Source organism: Chroicocephalus ridibundus, chromosome 1 (genome assembly GCF_963924245.1).
Source record: "Chroicocephalus ridibundus chromosome 1, bChrRid1.1, whole genome shotgun sequence".
Lineage (NCBI taxonomy): Eukaryota > Metazoa > Chordata > Aves > Charadriiformes > Laridae > Chroicocephalus > Chroicocephalus ridibundus.
In genome coordinates this window covers 32,934,242-32,950,844 of record NC_086284.1, presented here as the reverse complement: position 1 = coordinate 32,950,844, position 16,603 = coordinate 32,934,242, and the positions used below count along the sequence as shown (strand labels likewise).

Genomic DNA, 16,603 nt, shown 5'->3' with positions numbered 1-16,603 from the left:
TATCAAGAGGAGGAGTTGATGTTGTGGAATGTAGGGAGTGGGCATTTGCTACACAGCTACACATTGTGTGGGCTTTGGAATACTTCAAGAACTGGAATGCCAAACTAACAGCAACAGAGAGTAAGTTTCCTTTAGTGGCAAACCAGGGTAATAGTCCTGGTTCTGTGCACTAAGAAGGAAGAGCAAAGGAATGTGCCTGAACATTCAGCAGGTTAGTTGTAAGTTTAAGTGGTGAGATCTTTTTCTCCGCTACTGTTAGCGCTTGGCTTGTTTCGTGACTGTCCTGTCTTCAAACTGGATGTAGCATGTTTTTGTTTATGTCGAATGAGGCGCCCATCATATTATAACGCCATGAACATTGTTTTTCTTCAACACTTGAAAGTAAAAAAAAAAAAACACGGTAGCATAGATAGCTGTAATAAGTTAATAATAGATGTGATGTGAAAGAATTTTCTCATTTCACAGGATTTATTGGAAAAACAATGTTTTATGTGTTTCGTATACCCCCTCCCATCTTTTCCACTCCTAAGCGAGCTAATGCATGGAAATTTTCTTCAGTAGTGCCCTCAGTTCTTTATTTACAGTTACAACTATGGATCTTTTGGGTTTTTTCATATTTAGGTTGAGACCCTAACAAAACCTCTTTGCATACTCTATGAATGACACCATCATGCTGTCGTTTGTTTTAAGTCATCAAATCTAAGCTAAATCTGAGTTTTGGGAATCTTTTTCCAATCCTTTCCAGTCCTTAAAGGATGGTCTTTCTTTTCTGACAGGTGGTTGTATTTCTCATCCAGGTTTTCTGTGAATCTTTAATAGAAAATCTTTTTCTTTTGCCTTGACAAATGCAGTCTTGCCATGCTCGTTATCTAGTCAAAGTGCTACTCTACTGTAAATGTCAGTTTCTGAACTTACTCCTCTGGTATTTTCAATTTCCTCCTTCAGTTAAAAGCAATAAAGATAAACTATCTGTCTTTATTTTTAAGGCCCATCAAGACTACTTCTACCTGATACCTCTCCTTCAGTATCAAGAGGTTGACTGGTTTTGATCAACATATGATGCCACCTTCCATCATTCGGTCATTAAATTTTCAGACTGGATATTTTTCTCCTCAGCTGCCTCTCATGTATTGGTTGACTTCTTCATAAATAGAACTGGTCACTGTCTTCCTTTAAATATCTTCTTAAAAGTTTTATGTACTGTGAAGCTTAAAACAATCCAACTAGACAACAGTTATACTGCAGGTATATTAATGCCAATACTTATTGCAGTAGTACCGTGTCATTGCATTTGTACTCTGCCGTAATTTCTCTGTTGTCTCTTCAAGTAGAATTCAAGCACATCTACTTTTTGTTGTGTGTTTACTCATGGCCCAGCATAATGAGAAGTGGTCCAGGGTGAGGCCTCCTAAGATTTATGGTAATACAAATAATAATAAATAATAACGAATACCCACTGGATACTGCAGTATAGCTGTTGGATTCTGCTGTGCCTAATGTCACATCGTATTTAATGCAGAAAGAAGGTGCTCCAACTAGAGGCTTCACAAAAGGGAATGAAGAAGTGACTTGCAGCCAACACAGATAATATGCTAGCCCCAGAGGCCTTCTCAGCTGTCAAACCCAAGTCAGTAGCTACTGGCTGAAAGCATCCCCCTCTTCTCCACAACAGTGAGAACAGACTCTCCCCTCTCGTAGAAGAGAGTAAATGCAAGTAACACAAAGTTCTGCAGTTTGTGTAAAAGGTTAAAGGACTTTTCATACTTGCATAGCATCCTTCTGCTCTTTAGCGTGTTCCCTTCCTGACACAGCATCTCTCAGTACAGAAATCTTGAATAACCACAAGCAGTTGTTCCAGCCATAGTGTTTGTCACCTCTTTTTCAATGCTTCTCTGTTGAGAAGGAACCTACACTAGTTTTGATTTGGTGTCTTGGCACATTGCTGTCTTGTAGTGCTCCGTTTCCATTGTGCCTTGAAGGTAATGATTCTTCAGAAGAGTGGTAAGCATGAATTCCATCAGGAATTCCCCAGGTATGTCACCCTCTTTCTGGAAGCGGGTCTGCATGTATCCCTTTTCTTCCTTTCAAAGGTACACTGAAATGTCAGTGTATAAATTATATAGACATGATAGAATGTTTAGTGCCTAGCTGATACAGAGATGGTGGATTGGACTATGCAGAAAAATGGCACTTACCAAAAAAAAGATAGTAAAATAAGTTAATTTTATCAGAATAAACCACAAAACATAATTACAAATGGTTGTCTATCTCAATAAGAGGAGTCTAGTAAGAGCTCAGAACTAGTTGATGGGATGGAGACAGTGACTCTGAAATACTGTGGGATACTGGAGAGGCTATACAACTCCAAAGCTTGATCATAACACGAGTTCTCGGTTATCTATATATACATAGATGACATTATGCCGCGTTAGGCCATCATGCACAGGCTGTAGTTTTAGGTATCATCAAGAACTACTTCGTGAGCAAACCAGCTAGAGAATCCGGAAGAGCGGGGACAGCCCTTGATTTAGTCTAGAGTAGCACGCAAGAAGTGACCATAGAAGTGCTATTCAGTAGCGATATGTCATCCTGAAGTTTCTCATACTTGTCAGAGAGAAAAAGATTAAAATAAAAAGAATAGTCCAGAATTGTTTAAAAAAGAGGAATTGTATACATATGAAGATAGTTTAAACAAATAGTAAAAGAAGCATGGGGACTTTGCTTTCTGATTCTAGCCGAATTAAATAAGAATTGTCCAATACAACTGAGCAGTAAAGAAAGTTACAAATAGAGGTTTTTCAAAAAGTGAAATCCAAGCAAGCAAAGCAGAAAAGAGCACAATTCTGGGAAGTTAAATGTAGACCTATTATAAGGCAGAACAAAAAGATTTTGAAATGCAACAGGCTAAAATCCTAAAAGCCAAAACTAATTTTTTTTTAGGTGTAAATTTTACTGGTAGAGAGGTGAGTTCAGTAGATAATGGTGGATGAAGAGAATATTTAAAGACAAAGCCATCACAGAAAGAAACAAATGAAGTCTTTGCTTTGGCAAGGTTTATTACAGGGAGATTAGGGACATCCCCACATAAAAGTTCTTCTTTATAGAGACGATTGCAGATTTGAAATATCAATGAAAAATTTCTTAAGAAATTGATTGAATAAACATTAACAGATTGCCAGATAGCATGTTGTTCATTTAGTAGTCCTAGAGAAATTCAGAAATGAAGTTGGTGAGCCATGAACTGTGTTGTATAATCTATCACTTAAATTACCCTTGATAACAGGAATGGAAAGTAACAAATGTGACACTAGTTTTAAAAAGGGCTCTGGGGATGATTGTGGACTAATGGACTAATAAGTCTGAGTACCATGACAGAAAAAATGCCAGCGAATGTGATAAAGAATATAATTAATAGGAACATAGATAGGTGTAATAGGCAACCATCATCTTGGCTTTTGTACATGGTAGTTTTGTCATAGAGCTTTGATAGTTATTTGAAGGAGTCAACAGATACACAGGAAAGGGTGATCCAAAAGCTTTTTAAAAAGCTCCGTAACCAAAGACTGTTAACAAAATGAAGTATTGACTTACTTAAATTTCTTTGTGGATTAGTAGACGGTTACAAGATAAGGAACAGGATAGCAGCTAATGGGCAATTTTAACAATGCCACCTCACAGAGATTTGTACTGTCACCTTTACTGGTCCACCTGTTCCTAAATAGTCTGAAAAAGTGCAGTGATAAAGATTGCAGATGATAAAAGGAAAACAGTCAGAGTCAGACCTAATGCTGACCCTGAAGAGTTGCAGAAGGATCTCACAGCAGGACCTGTGGTGATCCAGGAGCCACGGCTGTCACAGAGGCCAGATATTGTTGACCCTGCTGTTCAGCCATATCTATCAGCAGAGAGAGGCAGTGGCTGTTGGATTACAGCAGCCATCACCCCACAAACTGTGAGCTCAGCAGGCTGTGACCAGTCCTGCTGCTCAGCAGGGCAGGGTCTTGTAGCTGTTCTTTCTAACCACAGCAGGGGCTGCAAGTTGAAGAGAAGATTCTTCCTTCCTATTTCTCAGGGTTTCACAGCCCCAACAAGCTTAAAGTACAGGTTTTGATCGCAGAGTTCCTGCCTGTCACAGGGCTCTCAAGCCATCTTACTGGTGTTTGTGTGGTTTTTTGGCAGCTCCTGCTAATTTCCTAAAATAATTTGGGATGGAGTTGATGCTAGCAAAAAGTGGCAAAATGGTATTGAAACAGAAGCATCTGGGGCATGCTGGTCAATTTTGAGCATTGATGGGAACTGTATATGATATAGAAAGGGATGATGAAGAGGTATGGCATAGGCTTTTCTGCAGGGACAGCAAATGGATCAGGATTTCTGAGTTTGGAAGGATGTTTACTGAGGGAGTAAGTAATGTCAGAAAGGTCTCTAAAACCATGAATACATGGAAGTGTTTAATAGAGGACTATAACTCCCGGTTTCTCATAGTAGAAGAACCAGGCACCTTGGGTCACTGTTTTGTTTAATTTAGGTAATCTTTAAGATTGCAAAAGGCTGCTTATCACCAGTTTTGTCTGCCATGGTTTTGTGGATGCATCTTTTCAAGTGCACAAACCCCATCTGTTTACTGGTCTTGAAAACTCCACTTCTTCTGAACCAGATGTGGCCAAAATCCAACCTGTGCAGAATTATAGCTTTCCTGTAAATGAAAATTTGTAGTCCTTATTGATTGGTGATAAATTTTCAGACATGAATCAAATGTAAACTGGTCCTGTTTTCCTAAATCTGCAGATTTTTTTTTTATCCTCTCCTTCTGTTAGTTCCTTTATCTAACAGTGGCAACATTATGGATGGGCAGATCAGTTTTACTTCTGTTGTTTACAAACCTCTGGACAATGGAGAATGCCAGTTTGCTGCTACTTCAGAAAGCTAAAAGCAGTAGCAGGCCCTAGAATTAATCCCAGGGGAAATCAGATAAAGAAGCAGAAATGTTTCATGCAGTACCCAGAAGGTCTGGAGGGAGGGATGGAGTAGAAGACATCATTGTACCTTTGAAAGAGCTGGATGGTTTCCAAACTGTGGTCCACAACCCCCTGATGGACTACAAGGCTATGGTAGGTTGAACAGCTGTTTGGCTAAACCATGGTTAACAGTGTTTTAAATAGTGTTTCCAATTAAAAGTTTGATCAGATGAGCGTGTGGTGGTTTTTGAAAAATGTTGAGGGCTGATAACGATCTGTTGTTCTAAAAATATGGGAACCGCTGTTCTGGAGTGTATGAAAAGGTAGAGAGCAGTCCTCACTTTTTCAGCTTTGGATAGGTTTCATGCTTCCCCACCAGAAGCAGCAACTAGAGGTTCCCAGAAAGGAGCCAGGAAGAGCAGTCTGGTAGCATTAACCCTTCTGTCCCCACCACATCCTCCCTAGTAGCAGAATTGTGGGTGTCTTAACCATTGCATTGTCCTTGAGTATCACTAAAAGTCTCGCACTACGCCTATTTTTCATATATACTCATGACATCAGTGCTCAAAACTACTCATTAGTTTTCTGAGAAGTGAGTATAATTTTTCAAGTCTTGGATCCTCATCATACAAAGATTAAACTTGTTAACTCCACTACATTAAAATATATATCCATCTCTTAATTAATATCTGCTTTCTCATTGCCAGAAAAATAGATTTTAAAATTTTCTATTCTGGCATTATTAACAGACATAAACTTTCCTTACAAGTATTAGCATGTCTTATTACAATATCTGTTTATTAGTTTTTTAAAAATCCCAATTCTATTTGACCAACTTTTTTTTTAATTTATGTCTGCTCCCTGAATGGTAATTTTACATTGTAAAAAAATCTTCTTTGTCCTCATATCAGGTCTCTTTATTACTTTTTTTTCCTACTGAAAATTTTCCAGAATCATAAAGTATTTGTATTATCAATGCTTTTAGTTGCCCTTGACATAAGTTGCTTCCCATGGTCCTGAGTACCATACAGGCACATCCATAAGTAATTTGTAGAGATGTTGTCTTTCCAACATACTGTGCATCTTTATGTTAGGAATTATGGTGGTGTCGAATTTGAGAAATGCCTTATTCAAATGGTATAAATATGTTTATCCTGAAGAAATCAGTTGTCTAATCTGAAATTACTGTAGTGTATCTTATGACATTTAAACAAAATACTGTAAACAAACTTTATTGACAATAGTGTTTTAAAAGGAACTAAAGAAAGTTGGCAGGTGAGCATGCTCTGTGTAACCTTTTTTTTGTTCCATGTGTCTTCCTTGTGTGTTTTGATACATATATAGAAAATTAGGGGGTTTGTGCATGTTTTTGTATTATCTGGGTAAATACCTGTTGCTAACTTATATGATTCTGAAGCTGTCTTTGCGCAGGCTTAAGCTACTAGCTGAAAATGAGATCGAGGGGAATTTTTGCCTTGTATCAGAAAGGAACGTGTAAGGGAGGAGAGAGTGACTTCTGCTGTAGTGTGGGAAAAAGTTGTTTCCTTGTGTCATCTGTGAGTGAGGGGAGAGAGGGATTCACGAGTCTAGACAAGGCATATGGGGGCAGCAGCACTGACGGGGTGTACGGTTAGGACTGGGGATGAGTGTATGTGAACAAAGAATTTGGGGTCAGATGGAAGTCACTTTACCAGAGAACATGGCTGCAGCTCTCTATCTGAATCTAGCTCACTCCACGCTTGCCCCAGCTATGCCCTTTTCTGTGTCTTCTGGAAGCCCAGCTTCTCCAGTTCCTGCACATGACCCTTTTAAATGGAAAACCTGCTTTCCTGCTTACTCCTGGAACAGTTACATGCAAAGATGCAAGTGGTCCCACAAGTCCCTCCCATCTTAAGCTTCTCTTCTGTCCCACTATACTTTCTTCTGCCTCTGACCTATGGGGTTCTGCACTGTACGCACAGTCGGACAAATGAATCGTAGAATAGAATTAATACGGCTCTTGGAAAAGACCCTTAAGATCATTGAGTCCAACCATAAACCTAACACTACCAAGTCCACCACTAAATCATATCCCTAAGCACCACATCTACATGTCTTTTAAATGCCCTGGACAGCCTGTTCCAGTGCTTGACAACCCTTTCAGTGAAGAAATTTTCCTTAATATCCAACTGAAACCTCCCCTGGAGCAACTTGAGGCCATTTCTTCCTGTCCTGTAGCTTTTTACTTGGGAAAAGAGACTAACCCCCACCTCGCTACAACATCCTTTCAGGTAGAGTGTGATAACGTCTCCCCTCAGCCTTTGACTGGCATTTTTCTGTGATCTATGACTTTCTTAAAAATAAATAAATTAATCCAGTGGATGACTGCACCTACTGGTGATAAGTTGAAGCTTACTGGCAGGATGGTTGTTTTTCTTAATTACTATTTTGCAGATCCCTTATAAGTTGTTCATGAAGACTAAAGAGTCTGCAGAAAGATTGAAAGCTGATATCTTAGGGTATCCCCCTAAATGCAAGGGTTTTTTTGAATGCATGGGGGTTTTTTTGGCACAGATCTTTTCATAAGTCTTAAGCTTTTATTTAACAGTTTTCTTTCTTGGTATGTGGTTGCATACTTATGTCTATGACTAAACTTAGCTTAGCTATCCAGAAGCATGATTTCTGTAAAATTCAAATTCAGTAATTAATTAAATAAGCCTTTCAGCACCTGACAATACAAATAGGTTAGGTAGCACGATCACCATAACAATAATAAAATAGAGCAATAGAGCATACTTTTTTTCTTGTTAGAGGGTACATTTTAATGGAAAACTATTTTGGTGTTTCTTTCATGGGCAGATTTTTGTAGTGGATATAGAGATCACTCTTTTAGTTAGTCAGTGTTGGGCTCTACAAATTGGCTCTACTCTTTTTGCTTGTCTTATGTCATTTTATCTTTAAAGACTGCAGGAATTCACGACTACTGAGAGGTAACTCCTTGAAGTTTTGGCACTGTCCTCTACAAAGTAACTTATACTGAGCTGACTTTCTGTTACTATGTCAGTGAAACATCAAATGTTGATACTATGCGTGAAATGACATTTGATATAGTGCCTATTAAGTTACTTGAAAAAAATCTTTTAAAGATGGATTTTGTGTTTAGAAGAGCTGGCATCTAAAAATGTATGTCATGGATACAGGTAATAAATGTTGTTTATGAATTGCTACAGGAGAAAAAATATTTACATTTGTGTACAATATGCTAGTCTTAACTCTAGCTATTTTTATCGCCTTCTAAACATCTTCTCATAAGCTGGTTATAAAGTATTTAAAGATATGAATCATTTGATTTGTTGAAGCATTCAGCGCATCATTTAAAACAGCTACTAAAGCAGAGCAGTGGATGTGTTCCTCTCATAACAGCTAAGCATGAAAATAACGTATCAGAGATAATAATATAGTTCCAAATCAGTAAAAATCCTTGTTATGTTTTGCTGTATGAGCAGAGCTCTTCACAGAATGGTGATCTCATTCTAAGATTATGGTTATCTAAATAGATTTTCATTGCTAAACATTATTCTGGTGATTTTATATCTTTGTTCGAAATGAGAGAACACAAAAACTTAAAATTTAAGTCATTGATCTTTAAGCCATGCTAAAAGCTTTCAGGACTTGGTATTTCACCCCAGGATTGGATCCATAGCCTCTTTAAATTTTGGAATGTCAGAAATTGTGCAGGTGAGTAGGAAAAAGCAAATGTGAAAGGAAAAAACTGAAATGGGGAGGAGGAAGTTATTTTCCTTTACAGAAAGAAGGGAAGGATGAAAAACAATGTAATAAGCATAGGAGAAATAATAGGGTGAAAAGGGAGGGGTCAGGTAAGTATTGACACTAATGTTCTGTATTTAGTGCTCAGACATGTTATGCTTTATGCTTGCATGGAAAACAGATTGAGACTTCAGTTTTCTGACTAAGTGCTGTGCTGAGCTGTACTTTATTCTCTGTGCGTTTTTGCTTTAGCACGGTTGCTTCTAAGGAAGGCTTTAAATTGACGTTCAGAGACAACCTGAATCACAAAATGCATTATCCTACTAGAAAATGATGACTGCCCCAACGTTCTGTCATCCTAAGTTAGCTCTTGAAAACAACACTATTAGACATCAAAAAATCAAAGCCAGTTTTTTATGTATATATTTCTATTGTTAATTCTAGTCATTAGCATTTATGGCAGGGCACAGGCAGGCAGGCAATAAAATAACACTTAAGAGTGGCAAAATTTCTGTGCAAAACCTAGTTGTAATAATGCTGAAACTAAAAATCAAAACTGCTAATTAATCATTATTCAACAGGACTAGGCAAAGTTAATTAATTCATAACCAAATGTAGCTGTAGAATAATGGATTACTTACATTGGCTTTCATTACAGGTTAGACCTCAGTGTGTGGATTTCATCCATAAGCTGTAATAAAATAAAATAAATTAGGAAATTGACAAAAATAAAGTTTAATTTAGTAACTTGTTCATTTATATGCTTAGTTATTGCATGATTCCCATGAGTATATATGGTATTATAGTAGAGTAAATGTTTTGGGAAAATGATGTACTTCTAAAGCTGAGAAATTAACTAATATTTATATAGTGACTGTAACATGATTACCGTGAGTTACCCTGCTAAAAACTTGTTTAATTTTAAATACAGAGTTAGGGACCTCCCATTTTCTTATATTCACTTGGTGGTATGCATAAAAGGCTTTACCTGTCCACCTGAGCAATGCTTTAGTGTAACTGAGCCCCGAGCTGATGTACAGCAGAGTAGCATCCCCTCTGACACTGCCCCATTGCTGACTGGGGTCAGAAGGAGTGAAAACGGGTGGAGCAGGGAGAGGCCTTATGGTGCTAATTCACAAATAATTTTGGAGTGGTAATATTTACTTTTTGGAAGGCAGTGTATTAATTTCTGCTGATAGAGAGAGATAACTGCATAAGAATTAACGCTGTAATTTGCTGTGTGGTAGGGTTCCCTTTCCTGTGCAGTGTCTGCGTCACTGAGCAGCAGTTTCTAAGGGCCCCAGTGAAGATATGAATACTGAAAAACTGACATAGCTGTACTCATTATGTTCATTCTAAAAGGAAAATGAAATTAAATGCAGATACAGCTTTTGGAAGTTCTAAATAACAGACTTCATGTCGTATTTTATAATAAGCCCTTACTGTTACATTGCTTTGCATTATTTTTACACTATTATATTACATGACTCTAGAATTGTTTCGATCATATCAATTCTTCAGTGCAAAATCACATTTCAAGTGGACCAATATTTAGATTTTAAAGGGGTCTTTTTAATTGCATTGTAACTGAGAACTCTGTTGTCCTCATGTAGTAGGCAGTATTGGCATGACTGTATTGTGAAATAGTTGTTCATGGAAGACCATTGTATGCATAGGTCTCCAATGAGGTATGAAATGCACGGTCCCAGGGTTATGTCTCTCAGACTTTCCATACTAACAAGAAAGTGCAGACTGTGAACTGTCCCTTTGGTGTATATTCCAGCCCCCAGATCAGTCAGTGCCCAGGAGGAAAGCTCCCTTTCCCATCCTTTTCTCTGTTTATTTATGCTTTGGTACTGCAGTTCTGTAAGAGCAGAGTCTTGGTTTTGCATCTGGGCTGGCAAGCTGGGGAAGGTGGTATGAAGAGGTTGTCCCCACACACCTGCTCCACGCTGAGGCTTTCTGCACAGAGACTGGGCTATATACCAACTTGAAAACCAGCCCTTCACCCATGACTCCTGCATTTAAGTATAGTTCATTTAAAATAGCCGTTATAATGTAAGTACCCATAACCGTGACATAGGATTTCAGCATTTTTTTTCGGAACAGTATTTACTGTATTTAGTAACAAATTCCTGAAATAGCAGCAGTGCCATTTTAAGTATCAGTTAAATGTGATATTTCCTGCATCGAGTCTTAATTTTGCGAATATAGAATCCCAGTTATGTCAAGCTTTGATTTTTACTTACAGCAGATAAATGTAAAGCCCCAGTAGTATATAGCTAGTCCTAATAGAAAAGCAAACTTTCTTTTATCTGGGTCAGACTTCATTTTTGTGCTCAGCATAGTGAACACGAGTAATGTTCAGTAATAAAAAAATATTATGCAGCGCAAACCTATTACATGTTCTGTGCATTAGTAAATTTTCTTTGTTCTGAGTAAAGGAAGTTGAAAATATGCTGTTTCTTATATTATTTTAATCCAAATGTTGTTATCCATAACTATTCAGCTTAAAGATGTGCTGCTGGGTTCACAAATACCTAGTTAACTTCACAAAATTAATTACATTTCAAATATGTGATTCAGAGTCTAAGATTCAGACCTTAGGATGGGATGAATCGCCCTCTGGAGGTGCCTGTTTCAGTCTACTGACTTCACAGGAATCCTGCTTTGAACTGACTGGCTCAAGCTAAAAGTTAAGTGCGTGGCCTATCACCTTAAGAAAGGAATAACTGAGCGTTTCATACCGTACTAGGTCTTTTCTGTAGACCTCTTTCTTTTTAAGAATTGCTGCCTTATTCTTCACCTTTTCTGTCACTGTTCTTCTTGCACTGTTTCTAAAACAAATAAGCACAATTGTTACTGTTGCTATTTCCTGTGTATATTGTTTTTTCCTGTCCTTTTTAATCTTGTTATCTTATCTTTCCCTGTTGTGTTTTTTTTTCTTTTTTCCTGACTCTCTTTAGCTAGCATCTCTTCTGAAGCTTTTCACTTGCTACCTCTCTGACCATCCTACCTTCCATGTTGAGAGAGTATTGTCCTAACTTCTGATATGGAAGATTGCTGACCCTTTCCTCTGATGCTGATACCAGTGTTGTCTGTGAGCAATAGCACTGTAGTGAAGACATAGAAAAAGAAGAACATGGCACTCTTGGATTTTTTATGGTTCTGAATAGTCAAGAAGTATTGTTCTTTTGCCTTCATATAAAATGTGTTAGTTTTCTAATGTATCTGTAATTTGAAGATGTTTGTAGAAATGTAAAATCAAATGCAAAGAATATAAAATCCATATTAAAGACATGGAAATTTAACAAAGTACAGCATTAGTCTTTATTTTAAAAATTGAGTCCTACATGGCTCACTTGCAAAAAAGTGGGATCAATTTTAAAAGTTGTGCACTGGTAAAAGTCTGACTTATTAAAAGGTGACATTATTTTCTTCTTCCCTATGGTAATATTTTATTGGTATACACCTATTAAAGATCTCTTCTTGTCTTGAGTTCTCTGTCATCTCCTTTTTTTTGTTCCTCTTGGTAACCTAAGTTTCCTGTTCCTGTCTTCACTGGACTCTCCTAACTCTTTTGGTTCAATACTGATCCATTTTTCTTCCATATATGCATCTGTTTGCCTAAAATATTGCCTTAAGCATGATCATATATATTCAAGGATATATTTACTTCTGTAAGACTTCCAGTAAACCAGATAAGAAACTTAACAATTCAGTGACAGCATTCTAAGTTTTTTATGACACATGTGTCTTCATAGGATCAAAGTACCTTGCCTCCTACATCAATGGAATAATAATTATGGACCAAGATAAACATTCTTGTAAAAATATAGACTTATGGTACTTGTTCAATATAAGAATACTAACTTAAAAAGAGCATCTGAATGAAAGCAAACATGCTGCATTGATAAATGGCATGGCAGAAGTTTTCAGATTTTCTTTGCAGATGAAGAGAAATGCTAATAGAAAGAGTGCTTTGTATTGGTAGTAATATATGCAGTTAAATTTTAAAAAACAAAAAGACAACTAAAAGATTTACATCCATAAAATCGGGAGAATTTTTGCAAGTCATGCTTTGTTATAGCAGAAATAGTAAATAAAAGTTAATGTCTTCTGAGTGCAGATACCTACACATTTTATTATCTATACTAAATGTTCTTTAGATAATCTGAATTCTTTGGATTGGAATAAAAGGAATGCCAAGTACATGATAAAACATAAATAGTGAAGTTCAGAAGTTTTCAGTCTGGACATGTAAAATATGATTCTGAAGCCTCTTCTGTTACTTACAGTAATTTGCAATAACCGTATGAATAGCAACTTTCTAGAAAATGATTGAAGGTGTGGCTGAAACTGTAATTTATGATGCCTACAAGTTTTTAACTAGTGTAGTTATAGGCAGGACTTTGCGTAATTTTGAGCCCATTAAAAAAGCACCTTCTTTGCCAGATTAATTTACTGAGCATGAGGACAACATTACAGACAAGGATTAGAAAGCAGACATTTGGAACCTCTAAAACAGTTACACTGATGATGAGTTTTTGTGTGGTACAGTTGTAGCAGTAAGTTTTTTTGTTAGAATGAATCAACTGCAAGGAAACTTGTAAAAATGAACCATATTAAAATTATCCATAGAAAAAGAAAGAAAGAAACGAAGAAAGAATATAAAATACTATTTAAAACCTGTTAGGATTTTCTGGCGTATGTCCTCAAATGGTATAAAGTGGCATGCATAAAGTTAAGTCACCACTGCTTACTGAAGATTTGTCCTTTCTGTTAACTATATAATACAATACAGATCCTGAAATAGTCCCTTACTTAATACTTGTATTCATTTTACAGTAGAGTAGTTATGGAATAAGGTCTTACTCATCATGAGAAATAATACAATTCTAACAATGGCATATTATTGTTAGAAGGAAGTACATCAAACTGACTTGAATTAGCATAGTTTTAGAAAATGACTTTGGTTTTGAGAGTACTGTATTGATATCCCTTGTTAAGTTACAAAACTATTGCTTGTTTAATAGTACTACTAATCTAAAATTTAGAGTTGTAGTTTGAAGATAAAAATTATTTTTACACTCAAGTTTATGTATTTTTGATTTTGGGTGATGTCTCAGTTAAAACAACCAGTTAAAATGTCTGTCTTCTTAATATATGAAGAACAGTGAGGAAAGCATAGCTAGAAATACTACCAAAACAGGAAAGATTTTTCAGCAAATGAGTAATTGTAGCCATAGGGAAACACTTGCAAGAGGAGAATAAAGTTGAGTGAATATTGCTACATTGAGATCTGAAAACATATTTCATCTATAAAGTCCGCAGGGAATAATAATGAAAAATTAGGACTTTCTGCTCATAAACACAGCTTAGGCACATCGTGGTCTTGAGAGGTGCAGTACCACTACAAATTCTATGAAACGTTCTTTGATTGCATTACAAACAAGTCTGGCTAAGACATAAATAGAACTATCCCTTGGTATATAAGGAAGAAAAGGTAAGGGAAGCGTAATTTATAAAACAACGACCCTGCTTGCAGATCCTGTAGCTCACATGGCTGGCAGACACAGAAATAATTTCACAAATGAAAATGGAAGATGCAAAATCCATGAAGATTGTGTTGAAGGTTCGTTTCATTGAAATTTCTCTAGGATTATGACGATCTCTACGATTATGAGATATATATACACACACACGTATTATATATATATTATACATACATATATTGCTATTTATATCAAAATAAATGGGTGAGAAGTTGTGAAGGAGGAATTTGAGTTACATGCAAGAAATGTTTCAAAATAGGCTACAGGAAGATACATATTTTCATATAGTACTTAAAAAAACTGGAAGAAGTAATGAGAGTTAATTCAGTCCTGTATCTGATAGTGATCAGAAAAATGAGACGATACTAGACCTAAAATGAAGACCTATGACTGTACAGTACTTCTGGTTTAATAAAGAGACCAGAAAAAGAGTAAACATTGTGAAAATCACTGGCAGAAATGCAAAGAGTTTGAAGAGTAATAGCAGAAAGCTGGTTCGGCACTAACATTGCAATAGAATAAGAGCACAATTCTGCTGCAAATAAATGTTTAGTGAAATATGAAGTAGGAGAAAAGGAAACGGAACTGGAAATGGGAACTTTAAGCCTGTCATCATGCAAAGATAAAACAGAAAGAAAGCTTGGACCATGTGATGCTATCTGAGAAAGCCTAATTATTCACTAAGTTAGTATAGGTTTGCTAATATAATTTGAAAATATGTGAAACTTTTTAAAAAAACAGATTTTTTCAAATTTCTTCAACTTTTATTTTTTCTCTTTGTCTCCAATAGAGTGATACTGAATAAAAGAAAATCTGAGACCACCGTCTACAAATCAGATCATTTATTTGAAAAGATAGTTGAAGAGACAGCAAACAAAAATGGTAATTGAAAATATAGAAAAGTATCTGAAAATATGGAGGGGTCCAGATTCTGTACCCCTGCTTTGCCCGCTGGAGGTAGCACAAGGAGGCCAAGATTCCTGCGCACAGGCTGAGAATTTGCCCACCGTGGGGGAGTCGCAGTCAGCCTAATGCTGGTCTGTCCCCCTCCCATGCCAACAGCTCTCATCCTTCACTTAGGTTTGGTAATGGGACCATAAGAAGGGACGCCCACTCTCTACCAATTTTTAGCTGCGTTTAATTTCTTAGGTGACATCTGTACTAGAAAACAATATGGACCACAGCCCAGTCAAGAGCTGGTAGCAAATTACAGCTCATATTCGCATGGCTGACCCATCTGCTCTCCTGAAGAAGGGTGGCTTCATTTGTACTGCCTACTAAGAGCAGTCCCTATCCCATGCTGTTCCCCAAATCTTCCTGTACTTGTTTTGGCCTGGGCCAAAAGCGTACCAAAGAGCATGCTAACAGTTAAGCGGCATAGGTTATCACATGGTGGAACCCAAGCATGTTCCTGGGCCCCGTTCAGCTCTGTAACACAGGGGTAACCTTACAAACTCCATCCGGTTGGCACTAATTACAACTGTGCTAGCCTGCTCTAAATTAAAATTGCAATGGCATGAGAACCAATAATCTATAGGTATCTTTCAGACTACTGTTTCTTGAACAGAAATGTCGATGAATGTATAAATTTGGATATAACATGTGGCTTAATTAAAAGGAAAGAAAGCGTAGAAAATTTGAAAAATCAGCAAATTAAGAAAGTCGTAGGAGGACAATAAAAGGCAAAACAGTACTTATCTGATGTGAAGTATTTTTAAATGGAAATTGGAAAGCCAGTTAGATGAGTGAATATTCTTTTCAAAATACGCAAGATTACAATAAAGAAGCCAGTATGTGACCATTTGGGTAAAGAGATTCAGATCATTATTAAAATGCAGTTTGGGTCCCACCTATGTGGACCTCCTTGTAGGATAAAAGCCTGAAATGTAATGCATTTGCTTATGGCGTTCTATTATGAGACTTTTGAGAAGGACCTGATGCTGAAGTGGGCACACTTCAATATAAAATAGTGACCTCATCGTGCATATGATGGGATAAGTGCTTTACTGAATATTTATACAGATTTCAAAAAGGGATATGCAATAATATCTTGGGATTAACATAATCTCTGTATTACATGGACAGTTTTCCAGCATGTAATGTAATTACTATTAGGTTCCGGGTCATATTTTGACCTAGTGAGGTCACCAGTTATTTTCATCATCATTTCTAATTTTACAGGTTGTAGAAAACTATGTGCAGGATGCACAAAAAGGGGAAATAAAATTACATTCATAGACTACTTTGTGACCTGGGCTTAACTGCTTAAGGATGAAGCCAGAAAATAAAAAAGGAAGAGAAAATGTGGCAAGTTAGACAATATTGGAACATAGTGCGTTAGCA

At 36.8% G+C, this 16,603-nt stretch overlaps 2 long non-coding RNA genes across 12 annotated transcripts in view; one reads left to right on the top strand and one right to left on the bottom strand.

Moving 5' to 3' along the window:
* LOC134515189 (uncharacterized) overlaps nucleotides 1-10,572 on the bottom strand; it is a 40,964-nt gene extending 30,392 nt beyond the window's left edge. Inside the window, exon 1 of the long non-coding RNA XR_010070910.1 lies at nucleotides 9,347-10,572. This is a non-coding gene — a long non-coding RNA (uncharacterized LOC134515189). The remainder of the gene's footprint in view (nucleotides 1-9,346) is intronic.
* LOC134515165 (uncharacterized) overlaps nucleotides 1-16,603 on the top strand; it is a 97,843-nt gene that overhangs the window by 16,491 nt on the left and 64,749 nt on the right. For 3 of the 11 annotated variants that reach the window (XR_010070895.1, XR_010070894.1, XR_010070903.1), the window contains 2 exons: nucleotides 10,568-10,763; nucleotides 11,672-12,203. The exons of 2 other annotated variants lie outside the window; for them this stretch is intronic. This is a non-coding gene — a long non-coding RNA (uncharacterized LOC134515165). Of the gene's footprint in view, nucleotides 1-986; nucleotides 1,104-10,567; nucleotides 10,764-11,671; nucleotides 12,204-15,050; nucleotides 15,143-16,603 lie in introns of those variants that run through there. 6 more of the 11 variants (XR_010070904.1, XR_010070905.1, XR_010070908.1 and 3 more) reach the window with 4 other exon arrangements.